A 14,403-nucleotide genomic window follows, 5' to 3' on the forward strand; every position below is an offset into this window, starting at 1 on the left:
ATACCGAAAGGACTGAAGGTAAAAAATCCATTACAATCTACATACCACACAGACTATGCTGACAGCTTGTGCCACACACTCTCAAAGAAACTGCGGAACCACCTGATCAACAGCCTCTACAGCAAACAGGGAAAGATTAAGAATGAGCTCTCAGAACTGGATACTCTCATAAAGAACCAACCTTCCACACAAACTTCCTCGTGGCTGGACTTTACAAAAACTAGACAAGCCATTTACAAAACACACTTTGCTTCTCTACAAAAGAAAAAGGACACTAAGCTATCTAAACTACTATATGCCACAAGGGGACACAACAATGGTTCCCGTAACCCACCCAGCAATATTGTTAATCTATCCAACTATACTCTTAGCACAGCAGAAGAATCTGTCCTATCTCGGGGCCTCTCCTTTTGCCCTTCCACCCCCACGAACATGATACAGTTCTGTGGTGACCTAGAATCTTATTTTCGACGTCTCAGACTCAAGGAATATTTCCAACACACCTCTGACCAACATACTAACCCACAGAGACCTTCCTGCCAACACTACAAAAAGAAGGATTCTGGGTGGACTCCTCCTGAAGGTCGAAACAGCAACCTGGATTTCTACATAGACTGCTTCCACCGACGTGCACGAGCTGAAATTGTGGAAAAGCAGCATCGCTTACCCCATAACCTCAGCCATGCAGAACACAGTGCCATCCACAGCCTCAGAAACAACTCTGACATCATAATCAAAAAGGCTGACAAAGGAGGTGCTGTCGTCATTATGAATAGGTCGGAGTATGAACAAGAGGCTACTAGGCAGCTCTCCAACACCACTTTCTACAAGCCATTACCCTCTGATCCCACTGAGAGTTACCAAAAGAAACTACAGCATTTGCTCAAGAAACTCCCTGAAAAAGCACAAGAACAAATCCGCACAGACACACCCCTGGAGCCCCGACCTGGGGTATTCTATCTGCTACCCAAGATCCATAAACCTGGAAATCCTGGACGCCCCATCATCTCAGGCATTGGCACCCTGACAGCAGGATTGTCTGGCTATGTAGACTCTCTCCTCAGGCCCTTCGTTACCAGCACTCCCAGCTATCTTCGAGACACCACTGACTTCCTGAGGAAACTACAGTCCATTGGTGATCTTCCTAAAAACACCATCCTAGCCACTATGGATGTAGAAGCCCTCTACACCAACATTCCACACAAAGATGGCCTACAAGCCGTCAGGAACAGTATCCCCGATACTGTCACGGCTAACCTGGTGGCTGAACTTTGTGACTTTGTCCTGACCCATAACTATTTCACATTTGGTGACAATGTATACCTTCAAATCAGCGGCACTGCGATGGGTACCCGCATGGCCCCACAGTATGCCAACATTTTTATGGCTGACTTAGAACAACGCTTCCTCAGCTCTCGTCCCCTAATGCCCCTACTCTACTTGCGCTACACTGATGACATCTTCATCATCTGGACCCATGGAAAGGAAGCTCTTGAGGAATTCCACCATGATTTCAACAATTTCCATCCCACCATCAACCTCAGCCTGGACCAGTCCACACAAGAGATCCACTTCCTGGACACTACGGTGCTAATAAGCGATGGTCACATAAACACCACCCTATATCGGAAACCTACTGACCGCTATTCCTACCTACATGCCTCTAGCTTTCATCCAGATCATACCACTCGATCCATTGTCTACAGCCAAGCGCTACGATATAACCGCATTTGCTCCAACCCCTCAGACAGAGACAAACACCTACAAGATCTGTATCATGCATTCCTACAACTACAATCCCCACCTGCTGAAGTGAAGAAACAGATTGACAGAGCCAGAAGAGTACCCAGAAGTCACCTACTACAGGACAGGCCCAAGAAAGAAAACAACAGAACGCCACTAGCCATCACCTTCAGCCCCCAACTAAAACCTCTCCAACACATCATCAAGGATCTACAACCTATCCTGAAGGACGACCCATCACTCTCACAGATCTTGGGAGACAGACCAGTACTTGCTTACAGACAGCCCCCCAATCTGAAGCAAACACTCACCAGCAACCACACACCACACAACAGAACCACTAACCCAGGAACCTATCCTTGCAACAAAGCCCGTTGCCAACTCTGTCCACATATCTATTCAGGGGATACCATCATAGGGCCTAATCACATCAGCCACACTATCAGAGGCTCGTTCACCTGCGCATCTACCAATGTGATATATGCCATCATGTGCCAGCAATGCCCCTCTGCCATGTACATTGGCCAAACTGGACAGTCTCTACGTAAAAGAATGAATGGACACAAATCAGATGTCAAGAATTATAACATTCAAAAACCAGTTGGAGAACACTTCAATCTCTCTGGTCACTCGATCACAGACCTAAGAGTGGCTATACTTCAACAAAAAAGCTTCAAAAACAGACTCCAACGAGAGACTGCTGAATTGGAATTAATTTGCAAACTGGATACAATTAACTTAGGCTTGAATAGAGACTGGGAATGGATGAGTCATTACACAAAGTAAAACTATTTCCCCAAGGTATTTCTCCCTCCCACCCCACCCCCCACTGTTCCTCTGATATTCTTGTTAACTGCTGGAATTAGCCTACCTTGCTTGTCACCATGAAAGGTTTTCCTCCTTTCCCCCCCTGCTGCTGGTGATGGCTTATCTTAAGTGATTACTCTCCTTACAGTGTGTATGATAAACCCATTGTTTCATGTTCTCTGTGTGTGTGTGTGTGTATATAAATCTCTCCTCTGCTTTTTCCACCAAATGCATCCGATGAAGTGAGCTGTAGCTCACGAAAGCTTATGCTCTAATAAATTTGTTAGTCTCTAAGGTGCCACGGGTACTCCTTTTCTTTTTGCGAATACAGACTAACACGGCTGCTACTCTGAAACTTGCATTTTGTATCTTTGCTATTCTCTGGTCTGTCTTTTTGTGTTTGGTTGTCTTGTCTTCATGGAAACAGTATCAGACTTCAACAACAACAGCTCTATCTCAACAAACTTCTTTCCCCAGAAACAACAGTTAATACCATCTTTGATACAGGGCACCAGAACAGGGGGGGGCCACGGGGCCATCGCTTCCACTTTTTACCAGTAATAAAAGTGAGCAAAGGGAGGAGAAGGCAAAGAAGAGTGAGAGGCTGGCGAGGTCTTGGAGGAAGAGGTGGTGCGGGAGCGGGGCCTCAGAGGAAGAGGCGGTGCAGGGGTGGGGTTTCGGAAAAAGGGATGGTGTAGGGGCTCAGGGAGAAGGTTCTGTGTAGGCGTGGGGCCATGAGGACAATGGGAGTTGCAGGGGCAGAGCCTGGAGAGAATGGGCACTGCAGGAGTGGGGTCTTGGCGGGGGCAACACAGCATTGGAGGCGGGGCCACAGTTTGGGCCACTTTTAGGGTGCTTCTGCAGCTCCTACTCCGATATCATCTAAAGACTATCAAATAAGGATTCTTTTTCCATATATATACTCTCTACAACTAAAAGGAATAAGGGATATTGTTAAAATGAAACATTTCAACATTTAGTCAACATTTCACATTTCAAATGCTTTAACTGTTTTTCCTCTATTCTGTGTATTTAGTAAAAAGTTTAAAACACAGGATCCTACTTTCAGCTTTCCCCAGAGGTGCTCCACCTCTGATCTATCCGGAGGCCCTACTGCCACTCCACCCCTTCCCCAAGACCCCACCCTTGCCCCGCCTCTTCCTGACCCTGCCTCCACCCCCCCCGAGGCTCCGCCCTGCCTCTTCCTGCCCCCCAATCCTTCCCCTGCCCCCCATGCAGGTGGCTGGTGGGTGCTGAGCACCTACTATTTTTTTTCCATGAGTGCTCCAGCCCCGAAGCACCCATGGTGTCAGCAGCAATGGTTTAAAAGAATTTTAATAAAAGTTGTTACACTTAAGCCATTGATAACTTGCCATAAAACTCTGAACACATTTAACTGTTTAATATTTTAACTGGGAACAAAGTGTTTCATTAATATCTTCTCTCTTGTTGGCCCCAGGACTAGAGCCCTGTGCAGATGCATGATAGAGGTTTTAGTTGGGGGCTGAAGGTGACGGGTAGTTGTGTTCTGTTACTTTCTTTGTTGGGCCTGTCTTGTAGGTGACTTCTTGGTATCCTTCTGGCTCTGTCAATCTGTTTCTTCACGTCACCAGGTGGGTATTGCAGTTTTAATAACACTTGATAGAGATTCTGTAGTGAATTCTCCAGTGCATCATCAAGGATCTACAACCTATCCTGAAGGACAATCTCTCACTCACAGACCTTGGGAGACAGGCCAGTCCTCACTTACAGATAGCCCCCCACCCTGAAGCAAATACTCACCAGCAACTACACACCACGCAACAAAAACACCAACCCAGGAACCAAACCCTGCTACAAACCCTGGTGCTAACTCTGTCCACATATCTATTCAAGGGACACCATCATAGGACCTAACCACATCAGCCACACCATCAGGGGCTCGTTCACCTGCACATCTACCAGTGTGATATATGCCATCATGTGCCAGCAACGCCCCTCTGCCATGTACATTGGACAAACCGGACAGTCTCTACACAAAAGAATAAATGGACACAAATCTGACATTAGGAATCATAACATTCAAAAACCAGTAGGAGAACACTTCAGTCTCTCTGGTCACTCAATAACAGACCTAAAAGTGGCAATTCTTCAACAAAAAAAACTTCAAAAACAGACTCCAACATGAAGCTGCAGAACTGGAATTAATCTGCAAACTGGATACCATCAGATTAGGCCTGTATAGAGACTGGGATTGGTTGGGTCATTACAAAACCTAAACTTAATTTCTCCAATACTAATTTCTCCCTATTGTTACTCACACCTTCTTGTCAACTGTCTGTAATCAGCCACTCTCTTATCACTTCCAACATTATTTTTCCGCCCTTGGTATCCTGCTGTTAATTGATTTATCTTGTTAGACTGACCTCACACTTGGTAAAGCAACCCCCATCCTTTCATGTATTTATACCTGCTCCTGTATTTTCAAACCATGCATCTGATGAAGTGGGTCCTAACCCATGAAAGCTTATGCCCAATAAATATGTTAGTCTCTAAGGTGCCACAAGGAATCCTCACTATTTTTGCTGATACAGACTAACACGGCTACCACTCTGAAACCCATCTCTGAGAAACGTTTCAATTCTGATTAATTGGCAAATGAAAACATGTTTCATTGGAATTTTTCCAACCAGTGATAATCTGCAGTAAATCAAAGACTTTGGAAGAATACTGAGGACTAACCTAAACAAGTATGATAACTGCAGAAGGTAAAGTTACATTTTGCTCAAATCACTCACAGAGTACGTGAAAGGTAGCTGGAACTCCTCTCCACTGAACAACATGGCAACAGCCAACTGAAGCAGAAAACTTACAGACTCATAACTTGATCTCGTGGTTACATTAGTACAAAACTGGAACTTGATAGCATAGATAAATAGAGTAACATACACATTGTCATAGTTTGGAATTACCACAGAACATTCTTATTTGGCATTATTATAATTTAAAAGATATAATGCAAAGCTTAATGAAATTTACTCTGTAAGAGCATGCTAGCAAACAAACAGCACCTTAAATGTCCAGGAAGAAAAGAAAGTGAATAAATCAAAAGAAAAATATGAATAATCATAAAATGAACTGGCAAATTGTTATGGATGTACAAAGATTGTACAGTGCCTAGCACTGATCTCACTGGGGTCCCCTAAATGCTATGTAACATATCTGATAGGTTGCAGTATTGGTGAAATCAAGAAAAATACCATGGCTTAGCTGGATTTGTGAAAAGTGAGAGACTCCATGGGTTTGGTTCATCTGTGCATAGGTGCCGGGCTTGGTGCACAGACAAAGGGGGAACGACTGGTGCTTCCTTCTGACCTGGGGTTGCCAGGGGCTGCTGTGGCCTGGTTGCACTGGCCATCAGGGGCCATTTCAGGAGCAGGAGCTCACCAGACTGGACTGAAATTCCAGCCACATATGCATTCCTCAGGACACGTCCTGGTGGCAAAGGACCTAGTAAGCTGACCTTTGCTCATCGAAGAATCCACTTATGCCATTGTGACCCTCCAGTGGCTGGCTATCTTGGTTTTTGGGCTGTTTTGCACCAAGCAGACAATCTGACCCTAAAAATGCACTAACATTAAAGTCCTGGTATATAGCTGAATCAGCCTGAAGCCGCCACATTGGGAAAATATTTGCTATTTCCCCCAAGTCTTTCATCAGCTTTTCTATTTCAGTTAGTTTTTCTCTACTAGCCTCTTTGTAACTTTAATATGAGTACATTGCATAGTGTTCTCAATTCTGCAAAACTCATGCTATGCAACGTGTGATTCTTTACCCTTTGAGTGCACACATTATTTCTCCAACTCTTACCTGTTATGGGTTTCTTATTGGTTTCTATTTCTTTTAAATAGTGGAGTTACCAATTGTCTTCTGATTAAGAAGCATAACCCTAGTTCAGACCCACTTTATATCCAAGTTTTTATCACACTGCTTATTACCATAAGTATTGACACGAGGGGCCAAATTTAAAAAAGCAGCCTACAATTAACTGCAGATGCACTGTGTGGATTTTTAGAGTAAATTACAGTTATACACACAAGTCAAATCAACACCCAACAACATAATAAGCACGTATGTATCTGAGATTTTTTCCATAGAAAAAATAAATTGTAGTTTCAATTTTGGAAAATGATTTGCAGCCCTATTAAAAGGTAGTAATTGAATCATGAAACTTTGAATTTGATAACTTAACCCTATAAAAATTTTGCTCTCAAAAACCTCTAAACTTTCTCTTGTTGTTTTTTTAATTTATTTTGCTCCTTATTTTAGGTCTTGCATCAGACATTTGGTCCACAGTAAGTTGAAAAATGCTTAAAAAATAAAGGAACACAGGCTTGTTTTTAAAGTATAATGCAAACTTCAGTTATCAGAACTTCGTACAGTACCAGAAGAAGTGATGACTAAATTAATACAAACAACAATCTTCTCTGCAGAATCAGTGCTTTATTATTCTCCATTATGATTTCTTCTTCTTTGCTTCATATCTGGAATATTTGCATTACAATTGTTCCAAGTCTCTTTGGCTGTGGAACTCTGAACTGAATCCTGTTAGCTGAGTGATATCAATGGCAAACCTTTCAAGTTGAAAGTACTTTTTGTATTCAGACTAATGGTTCTGTAATGTGCCATGAGCAGGCAAGCAGAAAAGATGGATATGGAAATACTGTCTTTTGTTGTTTGTCACCATTTGGGAATGTCTAATAATCCATGTTTCAAAATATCAGCTGAAACAAGAGAGAGTCAGCAGACTGAATAGTTACTGCTCTGGGTATTATGAACATGTCTGGATGAAGATATGCATAGAAATGCTTTCTCCTGGTAGCGGGTTATTGAAATGCCACATGATGAAACAGGCAGCTAAGATAAACCTATTGCTGCATATAATAATGTTCCATCTGCCAACATTGACAGTCTTTGTTATCTGTGCCTTTTCCTTGCACAAGAGTTTTGCAACAATTTTGATAGCGTTATTATTATTCTACCCTAGATACATTTTTCATAAGCATTTATTAATAGCTGTATTTATAACAAGGAAGACATGAGCTTCACAGCCATTTTGCATATACTTTGTAGGTATATTTACATATGTGTAGTTTAATGAGTCAGCACACCATATTGCTTTTATAGAGATGAAAGACATGATTAGCATATATGCTGTTCCCCTCCCAGATGGTTGTCTTCCATCTAGCTAGCTAAGAGACCTTTTCATTTTTTAACATATTCATTACTAATTGAAGCATGTTAAATTGCTTCTTAAACAAAGATTGACCTCAGGAACAGGGAAAATCATAAACATACGATTAGATCCTGCTCTCCAAACTCACACAAGCAGTCTAATGGTTTTCCATAGATCTATTCACATGAATAAGCCAAGCAGAAATTGTCCCATACTGACATGCAGTTAGGCAGCATGCAGTCGGCAATTTAATTAATATACCTCTGAATGTTCATTTTCTTTATATGTGTATGCACTGTAACCAGTGTAAATATATCCTGCTGTCTTACTAATCACTGCACTGCTTAGAGTGACATAATTGTTTGGTTACAGGTTCAAGATACAGTAGGATTTTTGATGTTTTTCCTAATGTGAAGTTAGTGCTTTTCAGAGATTTTCTGTGAATACACTTGACAGTGAAGTTCTTTATTTATTTGCAGAAGAGGCAAAGCACAAGGAGCAGTAGTGCAGATTTTTCCATACTTGCCATCCAATGTCCCAATGCACTGAGCAAATCTCACTTCAAGTGTGTTAGCTACACCTTGTTTTTATGAATAGTGTACTAGCCAAACATGTTCATCTGTTTTACTTTTTGCCAACTGTTTCATATTGTGTAACCCATAGAAAAAGTCATTGGCTGTCAGGTCTTTTGTGCTTTGTCTTTTGGGCATGCAGTCAATTGCAAAGAAATATGTGTGTTTATAAAATTGATATTCAGAAAAAAATGATGTTTTAGTCTTTTCAGCAAACGATTAAAGAAAATGTGTACTTGTGTGAAATGTTCATGGGAGGTTAAAATATGTTCCTTAGAAGAAGCAATCAAGCTAGAGTTAAAATTATATTTCAATCTCTCAAAATGTTTTCTTATTGTAGATGCTGCCTGTACACGTCTTTGCAATGTGATAATTTTGTTCGCTCTGGACAGCGCCATGGAAAAGGATGAATTATATTCTCCAAAATCAGCTGGATAGATACCTGGTTTAGTGTAGCAGCCAACAGACTCTCTTTAGATAAGCATTTTGCCCCAGAAGGGTTTTCTGTCACTAAAGAGAGACAGAATAAAAATGAGGCTTTCTTGAAGATTTGAATAATAGTGTTTACCTGGTCTTGGAGAGAGTGGACACTTCAATTAAACATCTGAATGCAAGGGGACATTCTTTAATTTAATGGAAGCTGCCTATCACCAGCATAAATTAAATTTGCTCTTCTATTAAATGCAACCTTTAGGTTAATGTGATATTAAAGTTCCACAAAAAGAAAAGAAAAGTTTATTTTTGTTTTTAAATGCAGAAGTACAGTTAGATTCTACAAAAACATTGGCTTAGCCATGATGAACAACTGTACTGTGTCTTGACTCATCATGGCCTAAATTATGCCTTTTGGGCATAACCCTGCATTGGTGCTACAGTGTCCCAAGAAAGCACTAGAAACATTCTGCCTTACAGGCACAAAATGTCTCCCAGAGCTCTCCAGTGCATGGAAGGAGTGAAGAAATTGCTTAGCCCTTTAAGGAGCCCAAGCTATTCCCCAGGTCATCTCTTGTGGTTAGCATCCTGGTAGCAGCCCAGCACAGTGCAATTCTGACCAGCTCTTTTGGGAGGTCTTTACTTCCTCGCTCCTCATAAAGGCCAGATACACTCTAAGCCTGTGTTACATTTCTATATTAAGTTATAAACTACCCAGATCAGAAACTTGCTTAAATTTTCTACTTATAAAATGTCAGGTCCATGTCCTCTGCTATACCAATCATCCATATTTGATCATTCACATTAATGATGTGGGCAGCACAGCATGGGAAGGAGGTGATCAGCCTTCTGTGGAGAAAGAAGTGGTTCAGGACTATGTAGAAAAGCTGGATGAGCACAAATCCATGGGGCTGGATGCACTGCATCCGAGGGTGCTAAAAGAGTTGGCAGATGTGATTGCAGAGCCATTGGCCACTATCTTTGAAAACTCATGGCAATCGGGGGAGGTCCCAGATGACTAGAAAAAGGTTAATGTAGTGCCCATCTTTAAAAAAGGGAAGAAAGAGGATCTGGGGAACTACAGGGCAGTCAGCCTCACCTCACTCCCTGGAAAAATCATAGAGCAGGTCCTCAAGGAATCAATTCTGAAGCACTTAGAGGAGAGGAAAGTGATCAGGAACAGTCAGCATGGATTCACCAAGGGCAAGTCATGCCTGACTAATCTAATTGCCTTCTATGATGAAATAACTGTCTCTGTGGATGAGGGGAAATCAGTGGATGCATTATTCCTTGACTTTAGCAAAGCTTTTGATATGGTCTCCCACAGTATTCTTGCCAACAAGTTAAAGAAGTATGGGCTGGATGAATGGACTATACGATGGATAGAAAGCTCGCTAGATCATTGGGCTCAACGGGTAGTGATCAATGGCTCCACGTCTAGCTGGCAGCTGGTATCAAGCAGAGTGCCCGAAGGGTCTGTCCTGGAGCCGATTTTGTTCAATATCTTCATTAAACATCTGGAGGATGGCATGGACTGCACCCTCAGCAAGTTTGCAGATGACACTAAACTAGGAGGAGTGGTAGGTACGCTGGAGGGTAGGGATAGGATACAGAGGGACCTAGACAAATTAGAGGATTGGGCCAAAAGAAATCTGATGAGGTTCAACAAGGACAAGTGCAGAGTCCTGCACTTAGGATGGAAGAATCCCATGCACCGCTACAGACTAGGGACCAAATGGTTAGGCAGCAGTTCTGCAGAAAAGGACCTAGGGGTTACAATGTACGAGAAGCTGGATATGAGCAACAGTGCGCCCTTGTTTCCAAGAAGGCTAACAGCATTTTGGACTACATAAGTAGCAGAATTGCCAGCAGATCGAGGGATGTGATCATTCCCCTCTATTTGAGATTGGAAAAATGAACTAAAATGATTAGGGGACTGGATAACATGACTTATGAGGAGAGGGTGAGGGAACTGGGATTGTTTAGTCTGTGGAAGAGAAGAATGAGGGGGGATTTGATAGCTGCTTTCAACTATCCGAAAGGGGATTCCAAAGAGGATTGATCTAGACTGTTTTCAATGGTACCAGATGACAGAACAAGGAGTAAGTTGCAGTGGGGGAGGTTTAGGTTGGATCTTAGGAAAACTTTTTCACTAGGAGGGTGGTGAAGCACTGGAATGCATTACCTAGGGAGTTGGTGGAATTGCCTTCCTTTGTATTCACATTATATATACATTTACATCTTCAAGTATATCCTGTTGATCTGTAGGAGACAAATGCTAGAATAAGAGTTCCCCATTTGAATGATTATTGCCCACCCTAAAACAAAACATAAAAACTCCACCATCATCTCCTGGATACACATACCGTAGAATAGGTTTCCTATGAACATTACCCAACCATGTCAAATGATTTTGTTCAAACTTACAAAACAAAGTTCAGCTTCATGCAGAGCCCAAGCATGGAAAAATGTAAACCAAAATGGTGAATGTTTAGTGAATATATGAGTGTTTAAACAATTCTGTGAGTGAAAAATGGGAATATATATTGCTTTTCAACCTTAATTATAGACAATTCTATGATTCACCATCAGAGGTTTATTCTACAAAGAATTGTATTTGTGGTAGTTATATATTCTCTGGTGTAGCATGGACACATGCAAAAGGAGCCATCTATGACAACAGCAAAGTTTCTGCTTTCTGGTCTGTCCATATCTCCCTCTTGCCCCCACCACCTTCCTGTGGTTCAGTGTCAGTGCAGGGGCTGGGCTATGTTCCCAGCCAAAGCTGTGGCTCCTGCCAGAGGAACATCCATGCTGGATAGATTTCAAACTATTTTATTAATTTTCTTATATTTTTGGCTGGCAGAATGTGGTCTGGAGTCCCCTACAACAAGCTGGGAAGGAGAAGTGGCTTGAGAGAAGCAGAGTGTTAAGGGGGCTTGTCCTGGTGGAGCTTGCCACAAGCTGGGGGAAAAATGTGGAAATGTGTGGGTAAGGAGGAGAGGGAACTCTGGTCAGCCCTGGTAGAAGCATTCCTGCTGCTGTCATGGGGTTTCTTTGATGGTAACAGTAAGAGCTGTTACCACAGAAATACTGTGATGACAGTTACAATCACCACTGAATGCTTGAAAACAGTTTGTATACTAACAGCTGTGGAGTTCCCTAATCTTATTGTTGGTAGACCACAGAAGCAGTAACAGCTGTTGTTTTCAAATTGTACTAATAGGTTCCAACTCATTTTTTCACTGCAGAAAATGCTGCAAAAACTTCAAGATATGATATCTGAAGAATTCAGAAATCATAAAAAGTGATTCACTAATGGACATATGGTTATCATAATCTTTAGTGCACAAATATTAGCTCAGATACAAATCCACATAGTATATCTTGTGGCTATATTCCCCACCTATATATCTCTAATTGACTATATGGGTCTGATTTATCACTGCCTTGCAGCTTGGGTAATCAATTCAGCCTGTGTAAAGGAAGTACAAAGAGTGTGTAAATGCTTCCATTCTCATGTGATAGAATTGTATATGACTGCATAAGATGCAAGGCAGTGGAGAATCATGCTCTGTGCGCTTCCCAGTGTTGTAATGTACTAGCTCTGTTTGTGTGTGAGTCATTATCCCTGTAGTGACTGACCAACAGAGACACTTGGGTGTCTATTATTACTACCAGCAGCTTTTATATGCATGTTGGTGTAATGTTTGGCTAACAAATGACATACTATATTACCAACTAGGTTGATGATATTCCTTATGTCAAGAGCTCGAGACCTGTGATTTTGGACTGAAGAGCTAGATTTTTTTCTTAGGTCTTCAGAGGAGTATATCATTTATCTACCTAGTATGTTTATTTTCAACACAGGGATTAATTACAGACAAGTGCCTGACTGCTGGATTTGAACTCCTGTGAACCTTTGATACTCTGGATGAGCATTGTTGAACTGAGATGGGATATGTAATATACTTCCTTTTTTTCAAGAAGAGACAGGACATATTACTACAACTGGCTAAGTGAGCTCTCCTTTAGCTCAAGTGCTAGTGGTGTTTGCTTTTGCCACTGAAGGACCAAGGTTCCACTCCGGGATCCCATGCATGTGGGCATATGATTATTCTAGTAATTTCATGATGACCGCAGCACAGATGACTTCTGGGGCTGAAGTGTCTATTCTGTATGCTAAGAGGACTTGCCATAGGCAGAATATTTCTCTCTGGGACAAATAGCTGCTCCCTCTGGCTGGGGCTCTGTGGGGTTGTGGGTGGGATAAGAAAGGAGGGGGCTGGCAAATCTCCATGTCAGCATCTCCTCCAGACCCACCAGATTGCTATCTGGAGGTTCATTAGGGAGTTAAAACAGGCAGGTCCCTTTGGCACCTACTCCTGATCAGCTACAGCCAGTTGTCTATTCCCTCAGCATGGGTCCCACAAGAGCTATGCTGCCAGAAGAAAGGGACCAGGAACAACACAAAAACTCAGAGGAAAGCCACCCATGCAGTTGGAAGGAGAGGGAGGTAACTCTTCCTTGTGAATCCATTCCTCCTCCAAACTCTGGGGGCTTCCTAACCCTTTCCTTGGAGGGAATGATTTCTAGATAATTCTACCTGGTAACCTTGTAGAGTTTTCTTGGCTCTTTGCCCCACTCCTGCAGGCTTCTCTGTAGGAAGGCGTGATCTGGCCCATCATGTTAAATCTGAGTGTGTGCCTCACATTTTTAATCCTATGTAAGAATTATTCTCTAGAATACTCAGCTGTGTAAGATAAAACAAATACTGCCCTAAAGGTTGTTCTGTCACTGAGCCTCATTTTGCCCACAATTAGAATTGCTAAAAGAAAAGATCACTTATTTCTCTGAGAAGAAAAACCTGAATTATCAACTTCATGTTTTATACCTTTATTTTCTTCTTCCATACAGCTGAGAATGTTTAGCATATGAAGCCCCAAATGTTTATTTATTATTATTTTGTTGTTGTTGAGCATCACAGTTGTGCATGGCACTTTACTGACAAATAAAAGACCTCATCCAAGTAGTTTGCAATCTGTGGTCCAGATAATGCATAAGCAGACACAGAGGATCCACTTACATGAAGCTCATTGCCTGATCATAGCAAAGGAATTGATGACATCAGAAAATGGAACTTTGGGAGGAGATGAGGTGCTCAGACAGATGAGTGTGGTATAAGAACCTATATAGAACAGAACATAATTTCTTTACACCAAAAGCTATCAGCTACAGCCAGGAACCTGGAACAACACAAAAACTCTATCTCTCTATTATAATGTATACACTGTGTCGTTCCCTTTCTAAAAGCAAATATTATTTCTTAGGTTTAGGTTTTTACTTTTTTGCAAGTTTCCCATATATGTCTGAGGGCAGAATTTGAGCACTAAAAATAAGTGTGCATTCTGGGAAAGTTATATTCCGATGTAATTACCTCATGTCCAAAAGTCAGTGGTGAAAGTAGATAAAAGGGAGCTGCTGTCTAAAATGAGTATTTTATCCAGCCTCTTTTAATTTTTTTTTGACATCTTGGAAAAATTGTCTACATAATTTAAAGCAACTACCAGATAGCTTCCCATTACACAATCAGCACTTACACAGCTCATATCCATGGGTCTCTGCCATTGGCAA

This window comes from Dermochelys coriacea, chromosome 2 (genome assembly GCF_009764565.3).
Source record: "Dermochelys coriacea isolate rDerCor1 chromosome 2, rDerCor1.pri.v4, whole genome shotgun sequence".
NCBI lineage: Eukaryota > Metazoa > Chordata > Testudines > Dermochelyidae > Dermochelys > Dermochelys coriacea.